Source organism: Myotis davidii, unplaced genomic scaffold (assembly GCF_000327345.1).
Source record: "Myotis davidii unplaced genomic scaffold, ASM32734v1 scaffold62, whole genome shotgun sequence".
Taxonomy (NCBI): Eukaryota; Metazoa; Chordata; class Mammalia; order Chiroptera; family Vespertilionidae; genus Myotis; species Myotis davidii.
The window spans coordinates 4,634,895-4,644,224 of NW_006295180.1; the positions used below are offsets into that span (position 1 = coordinate 4,634,895).

At 40.7% G+C, this 9,330-nt stretch overlaps 1 pseudogene; it reads left to right on the forward strand.

The window, feature by feature from the left end:
- Nucleotides 1-6,456: 6,456 nt before the first annotated feature.
- Nucleotides 6,457-7,990, forward strand: LOC102762836 (annotated as a pseudogene).
- Nucleotides 7,991-9,330: the final 1,340 nt, after the last annotated feature.

A 9,330-nucleotide genomic window follows, 5' to 3' on the forward strand; every position in this document is an offset into this window, starting at 1 on the left:
CTTTATTAAATTGTAGCAGTTCACTGTAAATTTTGGAGATTTTAACCCTTATCTGAAATAGCATTGGCAAACATGTTCTCCCATGCAGTGGGCTTTCTTGTTTTGTTGATGGTTTCTTTTGCTGTGCAGAAGCTTTTTATTTTGATGTAGTCCCATTTGTTCATTTTCTCCTTAGTTTCCATTTCCTTAGGAGCTGTATTGGTAAAGATACTGCTATGACATATGTCTGATATTTTGCTGCCTATGGATAATTCTAAGATTTTTATAATTTCCTTTCTTACGTTTAAGTCTTTTATCCATTTTTAGTTTATTTTTGTGTATGGTGTAAGTTGGTGGGCTAGTTTCTTTTTTTTTTGCATGTATCTGTCCAATTTTCCCAACACCACTTATTGAAGGTAGTCTCTTAGTTTTAAGGGTCTTAGGCAAACTACTTAACTTTTTGAGGTCTCCCTTCTCCACCATAACAGCTAGCCAGGAAAAATAAATAAAAATTGTATCTCCCACTTGGCTGAAAATTAAGGGGTTGGTTTAATCTAAACTTTTCTTATTACATAAAATCAAGTAACAATGATAATAGATTTACAACCGTGCCAGATTACATTACCTTATTTAGCTACCTTTTCCAAAATACCAACATCTATATAATAAAAACCTAAGCAACCATTATGGTGGAACGACCAAAACAACTGGTCACTATGATACACACTGACCACCAGGAAACAGACCCTCAACACAGGGGCTGCCCCCACAAGGAGAGTGCTGCTCAACTAGAAGCAGGGCTCATGGCTGGCTAGAGCAGTTGCAGTGGCAGGAGCCTCTCCCACCTCTGTGGCAGCACTACGGAGCAGCAAGCCAAGTGGTAAGGAGCAGCGATCAGGTGGGCAGTAAGGAGCCAGGGGTCCCGGACATCCCCTGAGGGATCCCAGATTGTGCGAGAGTGAAGGCCAGGCTGAGGGATCCCCCCACCCCACCCCAGTGCATGAATTTTGTGCACTGGGCCTCTAGTATTTCATATATTTACAGATCATATATTAAAAATAGTAAAAGTTTTAATTATATGTGCCTTCAGTTTTTAAAAAATATGTTTTTATTGATTTCAGAGAGAAGGGAGATAGAGTGAGAGAAATAGAAACATCAATGATGAGAGAGAATCGATCAACTGTCTCCTGCACACCCCCCTACTGTGAATCAAGCCCAAAACTGGTCAGTAGAACTGTGACCTTCTGGTTCATGGGTAAATGCTCAATCACTGAACCACATCAGCCAGGCCATGCCTTCATTTTTTAATCTTTCTTTCACATTCTCTCCTTTTCATGTTCACTGTTCCCGTCTTTAAAAGAAATTTTATCCTTAGAAGCTGGGGGAATATTGTGCCCAACTTATCAACAGTGATATTGCAGCCAGTGAAATTAATGGGTTTACTGAATCACAGGTTAGTTTATGGCACAGCTTGGGCTCAAATCAATGGTCAGAATGGGGAGCAGAAGGGATGGAGACAGGTCCTCCTGGAAAGAAGGTAACTTTCAGAATTAAACTAGTAAAATTGAACATAATATACATGCAAATGAATAAAACAGAATGGATATACTTAGCCAATTGTGGAAGTAAGCCAAGAAATCATCCATCTATATGTAAAAGAGATGTCTATGAGAGCATCTAAATTACAGTCCCACTGATCTGGGGGTACAGTCATGAGAAAGATGTATATATGGTTGTAAGTTAGTGAGCAGAAAACTAAGTGTCTGCATCGTGCCTGTTTGGATAAAGGCTATGTGAACAGAAGGCATTGGTTAGCCAAGGAAGCAGTGAAAAGAATCAGAGTCATAGAGGCCCTCTGAATGGCAGAGCCCATCAACCTAGAAGATTTAAGGAAGACAATCTTGGCAGTGTTCACCAAAGCATTATGATTCCCTTGGCAAGACTGTCCCTTTTGTGAATAAGAGTGCCTCAAGCCATTGATAGTAATATTCTAAGATCAAGTAAAAGCTTTTGTACTGATTCTGTAGACACCAAGCAACTTTGTGATAATTTGGCTCCTCATAAAGTGAGTCTATTGACAGTCCTGCCTCAAAGCTTTCTGGTCTAGTTGCCAGTTGTATTATTATTTTAAATTACTATAATTATATTGATGTTGTAAGCAGGTTCCACCATAAGCATGCCAACAAAATCACTTTTATGGAACTAACAGACCATAGACCATGGTATATTCTTCAAGTTAACCATCACCTTGTGGGGTACACCTGGGCAGGCAGCCCAGCAACAGTTCAGGCTTCACTCTATTCTTTTTGAACTGCAGCTGAACCAGCACGTGTAATTTTGACTCAACCATATATAAAGTCAAGATCAAGATGTTCTAATAATATGACTGCCTTTAGTGATCTGACAAAACAATTGCCATATTGTAAGCAGAAGCAGTTGGCAGAATGAAGGGATGGAAAGAACCTAAACCATTTTAACAGGCCACATACTAATTTTCAATTGTATCTGGGACTCCGCCATAGACAACTTTATCAAAGATACCAATGTAGTTGACAGGCTAATGTTTGCCAGGTTTTTTCACACCTTATCCAGTTGCAGTAATTGCTAGGTGATAAATACAGTGACAGCTCATTACAAAATTCAGCTTCCAGAGCTAAAAGGTTAAGTGGCACCTCTCACCTGCTGGGTAATAGGTTAGCATCTTACCCCATCCCTTCTCCACTCTCCACCCAATTCTGGAATATTGTGCACTTTTGAGGCATTAGATTTCACACAAAACTTGTGCTGGTGAAAATGAAGTCTGAGTTAGTATAGAACTTCAGGAATATATAAGATAGTACATAGAGGGCAGAGCTGAAGTAATGAAGAATATGGCATAAGAACTTGAGAGCATTATCCCCATTTATGTCTGTGTCTGTGTGTCGGCTTCCCCTGTGTGGGAGAAGAGTTTGTATACACTTGTACCCTCGTGCCAGCTTGTCACACACATATAAATCCATATCCACAGATGTTACACATATTTAAAGTGTATGTTTTTATAATGTTGAGATACATATACTCCTATAAAACCATCACCACAATCAAGATAATGAACATAATCATTACCTTCAAAACTTTCCTTGTGCCCTTTACAATCCTATCTTCTGCCCCTTCCTATTCCTATTCCATTCACAGGAAACCATTGATCTTCTTCATGTCATTATCTATTAGTTCACAATTCCTGGACATTCATTTAAATTAATCACACAGTACATACTTATTTTGTTTTTTGGATTCTTTTACTCAGCATAATTACTTTGGTTTTCATCTCTGTTGTGGCATATATCAATAGCTCATTTTGTTTTCATTGTTGCTAAGTAGAATTCATTATATAAATGGACCACAGTGTATTTATCTATTCACCTGTTGATAGGAACTTGGGTTATTCCCAGTTTGGGTTGATTAGAAATAAAGCTTGATGAGCATTTGTATAAAGTCTTTCTATGGACATGTGCTTTCTTTTCTCTTGAGTAAAAACCTAGGAATAGATGACTAGGTCATATGGTAGATATATACCTAACTTTCTAAGAAACTGACAGTGTTCCAAAGTAATTTTACCATTTTATAGTCCCATCAGCAATATATGAGAGCCCCAGTTCTTCCATAGCCTTGCCAAACTTGGTGTGATCAGATTTTTCTTTTTCTTTTAGCCATTCTAATATGTGTGGAGTGTTATTTTGTCATGGTTTTACTTTGCATTTCCCTAATAACTAATGTTCTTAAGCATCTTTCCATTTGCTTACTTGTCATATGTCTGTTCATATAATTTGTCCATTTTGTAAATTGAGTTGTTTGTTTTCTTATTATTGAGTTTTGAGACTTTTAAAATCCATTATGGATGCAATTATTTTGTTAGATACATTCATGTGTTATAAATATTTTCTTCCTGTCTCTGGCTTGTCTTTTTATTCTATTAACAGTGTCTTTGGAAGAGCAAACATTTTTAACTTTGATGAAGTCCTGCTTACTAATTTGTTCTTTTATGGGTTATGCTTTTGGTGTGATATCTAAGAAATCTTTGCCTGACACAAGGTCAAAACATTTCTCCTATATTTTATTCTAGAAGGTTTATGGTTTCGGTTTTATGTTTATCTCTGATCCATTTGGGGTTAAAACTTACATGATGGGAGGTATGGATTGAAGTTAATTTTTTTAGATATGGATATCCACTTATACTAACACCATTTGTTGAAAGGCCCATGTTTCTCCACTAAATTTTCTTTGCACCATTGTCTATGATATGTGTGGAGATCTACTTCTGTTCTATTTATCTATTTGTCTATCTTTAAACCAATACCACACTCTCATGACTAATGTAGCTTTGTAATGTGTTGAAGTCAGGTAGCACTAGTCTTTCAACTTTGTTCTTCTTTTGTCAATATTTTCGCCCTTTTTTGCTTTTGTTTGTTTTGCTTTATCTTACTATTATAGATCCTTTGTGCTTCTACATGAAATTCAGATTAGTTTGTAAATTTCTACCCCAAAAAAGCCTACTGATATTTTGATTGGGATGATGCTGAATCTACAAATCAATTCAGAGAAATTGACATCTTACCAATATATTGAATGTCCTGATTCATGAACACATTATATCTCTCCACTTATTTAGGTCTTCTTTAATTTTCTCAGCAATGTGTTACAGTTTTTAGTGTACAGGAAACTGTAAACATTTCTCATTCACAGACAATAAGGGAGAATAAACAATTTTTCAAGACTGACTAACTATAGGCACCAGAGGCTCAAGCCCCTGTACTGTATTACAGAAATGCTACACAAGGACTATAAAGAGGGGATGATGATACCTACTTCCTAGAATTGTGAGCAGTAAATGAGAGAGCACAATTATGTAGTTTAATATAGCACAGGCTGTGGGTCATATTTCCTGTGTTCAATCCCAGCTCTACCACTTATAGCCAAGTGATCTTGGGAAATTCACAACCCCTCTAGAATTCAGTTTTCTGATGAGCAATATGCAGAAAATACTAGCACCTCCTTCCTAAAGGTACTCATGAGGATCAAATGAGCAGCCAGGCTAGTACCTGAGATGCTTCCCTATCACACCTGGGCACAAGTGGCAGAGCACTCTGAATGATGGCCACCCCACAGTAGCTGAGACCCCTGTCATGGGGCACAGTAAGCCCACAGTGACCTTGCATGATGAGGGCACCTGGGGAATGAATGCCCTGACCTCACCTCCTCTGTCCCTCCAACTAGAAGCCAGAAGGCAAAGAAGCCCATCAATAGAGTCCCTATAGGTGAGACTCTGGGGCACAGAGCAGGGGAGAGGAGGTTAGATTGTTCTGGAAGAGCAATTAGAAGATATCCAGCCTGCCCCCTAAGGGGAGTCCAGCCACTCCTGAGAACATTCATTTCAACTTGGGACAACTCTGACTATTGGGAAGTTTCCAGTCAACCCAGGGATTCCATACAGAACAGACATAATGCTTCATCCTCAGGACAACACTACAACCAGAAGACAACTGCCCACATATCTCACAGTCAAGTGCTGGAGATTTCAATTTAGTCATTGATCCCAGTGTCCAATGGAGATTGAAGGTTAGGGTCTCCTCATGTCTTTTCCTTGGCACAGTGATTCTTAAATAGGGGCAATTTTGCCCCCAGGAGATATTGGCTATGTCTGGGAGACATTTTCATTGTCACAATGTTGGGAAAAATCTAGTGTGTAAAAGCCAGGGATGCTGCTAAACACCCTACAGTGCACAACACAGCCCCACAACAGAGAACAGCATGGTCCCAAATGTCAACAGTGTCAAGGACAAGCAACTCAACAGGAGCTGAGTCTGTGTGAGGCTGCTGCTGTAAGACATTCCCCAGAAACCATGCCTTGAAGATCCCTCTGTGTACCTAGGCTGAAATATTTGTTTTCAGAGTGAGCTAATAAAAAACAGTACCAGGGCCCTTTGAGAGTGGGAGGGGAGGAATTACTTGGAGCAGAGATGCAAGGTTGAGGCAGATGAGCGAAGTGGGGCTCCTGGCTTATGTTTGGCATGGTCATTGTCCAATTTTCCCTTGCTCAGTGCCCCAACTTCTGAGCTAATGGTGGGGGGAGAAATGAGACTGGACTCCAGTGGACCAGTGCCAGTCGCTCAGCAGCCCACAAGCTGTCATCACATCCCCACATCAGCTTTTTGCAGGCAAGCTTGTAAACAAGAGGAGCCACAAGAAACATAAGAAAGAAATCAAAGTCATTTGGTCTGCTGTAAGGAACAGGCTGATGGAATATTCCAGTCCAGTATGAAAGACATGACCAACTCTGACAACAGGAAACCGTCTGATGTTCAGATACCCGGAGCCTGAGTTCTCCTTGTGTTTGCACCATTTCCCAGGGAACCAGCGCTGGCACCCACCTGGTGAGTGCTCCTGTTTGTCCAGTCACTCACATCAGGACTAAACAAGTTTTAAATGTCAACTATGACCATGAATCAAGAGCAGGTGGACTTAGCTTCTGCTAAAGAGCAGGTGGGAATATTTGATAAACATATGCCTCATATGGCAATTTCTTTTCTTTGGCATCTATAGATCAATAAGAAGTATCATATTTCAAGTGAATTTTCCTGATACCTGAAGCTGACCTATTTAAGAATAACCTTAATGATGTCATTTTTGGAGGTGAAAAGCTTTCTAAAAGGTGTATATTTCCTTTGCTTCAGTAAGCAAAGCATGTTAACAGTAATTCTACCTTAAGTGACTCAGGGAGCTGGACAGCCCATTCCTCGCACATGGAATTCACCTCGTGGTGGTGGCTGTGTCCCTGCACACGACTCAGAGCGATTCAGACAAGTGGGATGATACAGCACTGATCAAAACTTAGATAAAGCTGTGGCCTCATATGAGCATGCTCTAAAGCAGTGGTTCTCAACCTTCTGGCCCTTTAAATACAGTTCCTCATGTTGTGACCCAACCATAAAATTATTTTCGTTACTACTTCATCACTGTAATGTTGCTACTGTTATAAATCGTCATGTAAATATCTGATATGCAGGATGGTCTTAGGCGACCCCTGTGAAAGGGTCATTCGACCGCCAAAGGGGTCGCCACCCACAGGTTGAGAACCGCTGCTCTAAAGAATGGTGACATTTCTGAAGCTTCAGATAAATCAAAAGGCACACCTCAAAGAAAACCTGCTAAAAATAAAAGCCAAAAACAGAATAGCACAACTCCCTTGAAGCAGTGGAAAGTTGGTGACAAATGTTCTGCCATTTGGTCAGGAGAAGACTGCATTTACCCAGCAATCATTGCTGCCATTGATTTTAAGAAAGAGAACTGGGGGGGTGGGGGTGAGGGTTGGGAGTTAATGGAGGGATGAGGACACATTTGTAATACCTTAATCAATAAAGAAATTAAAGATTAAAGAGAGAGAGAGAGAGAGAGAGAGAGAGAGAGAACTGTGATGTGGCTTTTACCGGCTGCGGAAACAGAGAGGAGCAAAATCTCTCTGATCTACTTCCCACAAGGGCTGAAGTAGCTAATAACATAGAGCAGGGTGCTCAGGAGAACGAAAATGAAAGTCAAATTTCAACAGATGAAATGATAACTCCTCCACGTATCCTGGAAACAAACCAAATAACAGCAAGTCAAAAGCTGCTCTGTGGAACTCTTCTCTCCCTCCACCTCTCTCCCCAGGCCAGGATCAGAACTGGCACCAGGAAAGCTATGTCTAAAATTCAATGGCCCACCACCACCACCACCACCACCACCCTTCCTATCATGCTGGCTGCCTTCATTTCCCTCTGAACCACCAATAATTCCACCACCACCTCCCATATGTCCAGATTCTCTTGATGATCCTGATGCTTTGGAAATTACGTTAATCTCTTGGTACATGAGTGGTTATCCTACTGGTTAATATATGAGTTTCAAACAAAATAAAAAAGAAGGAAGGTGCAGTTCTTTAATAGGTGCAGCTCTCTCACAAGGAGAAGGGTATTTTGATGTGCCCTGGTTAATTTGAACAAATTTTACATTATTTTCTTTATGAATACTTGGTTGAGTGGCACAAACATCTGCATTTGCTTTTGTTGCATGTGACTCGTGCTTAATCAGCCAGGTATTTCTAGGGAATAATCAGTCTGAATAACTTAACATGAAAATATGAATGGGTAAAACAAACTGAAGATCACATATAGTGCAGAAAAGTCAATCTGTCAATATCACTATCGACCACATTTGTGTATTGTAACTTTCTTAGTATGTTAAGCTTTTCATATATTGATGCCTTTAAAAATAAATGATAAGTAGAAAAGTAACTCAGGACAATTACTATCTATAATAATAAAAACATAATATGCTAATTAGACCAGACAGCCGGACAACCTTCTGGACGTCATTCCGGACGTCCTTCTGGACAAAGCCACCACGGCAGAGGTGGTTAGGAGCAATCAGGCAGGCTGGCCCGGTGAGCAGTTAGGGGCAATCAGGCAGGCTGGTGAGTGGTTAGGGGTGATCAGGCAGGCAGGCAGAGGCAGTTAAGGGCAATCAGACAGGCGGGTAGGCGAGTAGTTAGGGGCAATCAGGCAGGCAGGTGAGCAGTTAGGAGCCAGCAGTCCTGGATTGCAAAAGGGATGTCTGACTGCCAGTTACACCGGCAGTTGGGATCCCAGATTGCAAGAGGGTGCAGGCCGGGCTGAGGGACACCACCCCTCCCCTGTGCATGAATTTCATGCACTGGGCCTCTAGAAATGTAATAATAAGAAAAGAACCTATTTTCAGACCCAGGAACAATTTGCCCAAGCACTAAGTGAACCCAGATCATGACCCTTTTTCAAGGAATGGAGGTGGAAGAGGGGCTGTTCTTGCACAAACTCTCCATAGCTTCTTGTTATCCTCCCTTTGCCTAGCTGTCAGCTGTTACTCTTATATCACCAGGCCTAGCCACACATAATCCTTGCCTTCTAGTAAGAGCTACTGTGGGCTAGGACATAGTTCTCAATTTTCGACAGCATGCTAACATCTCCGGGGAATTTAAAACACCATCCATTCCTGCGTCCCATTTCCAGTGTTCTGACTTCATGTTTGCGGCATGTCCTGGGCACAAGGACCGTTTCAAAATCCCCAGGTGATTCTGTTGTACAACCAAGGTTGAGAACCATTGGAGTAGGAAATCTGATAGCCTATCTTATTAGAATGAAACAACATTAGAGTTAATTGTGACCTGAAAGGTTTTCCTATGAATAAACTTCAGTATATGAGCTAATAAGCTTTAGTATATGAACTACTATTAGAACTCTGCATCTTTGAGCCCACTTTCTCATTCTTAGCTGTGCTCCAGGAAGTGATGTGAGCTGGAAGAGA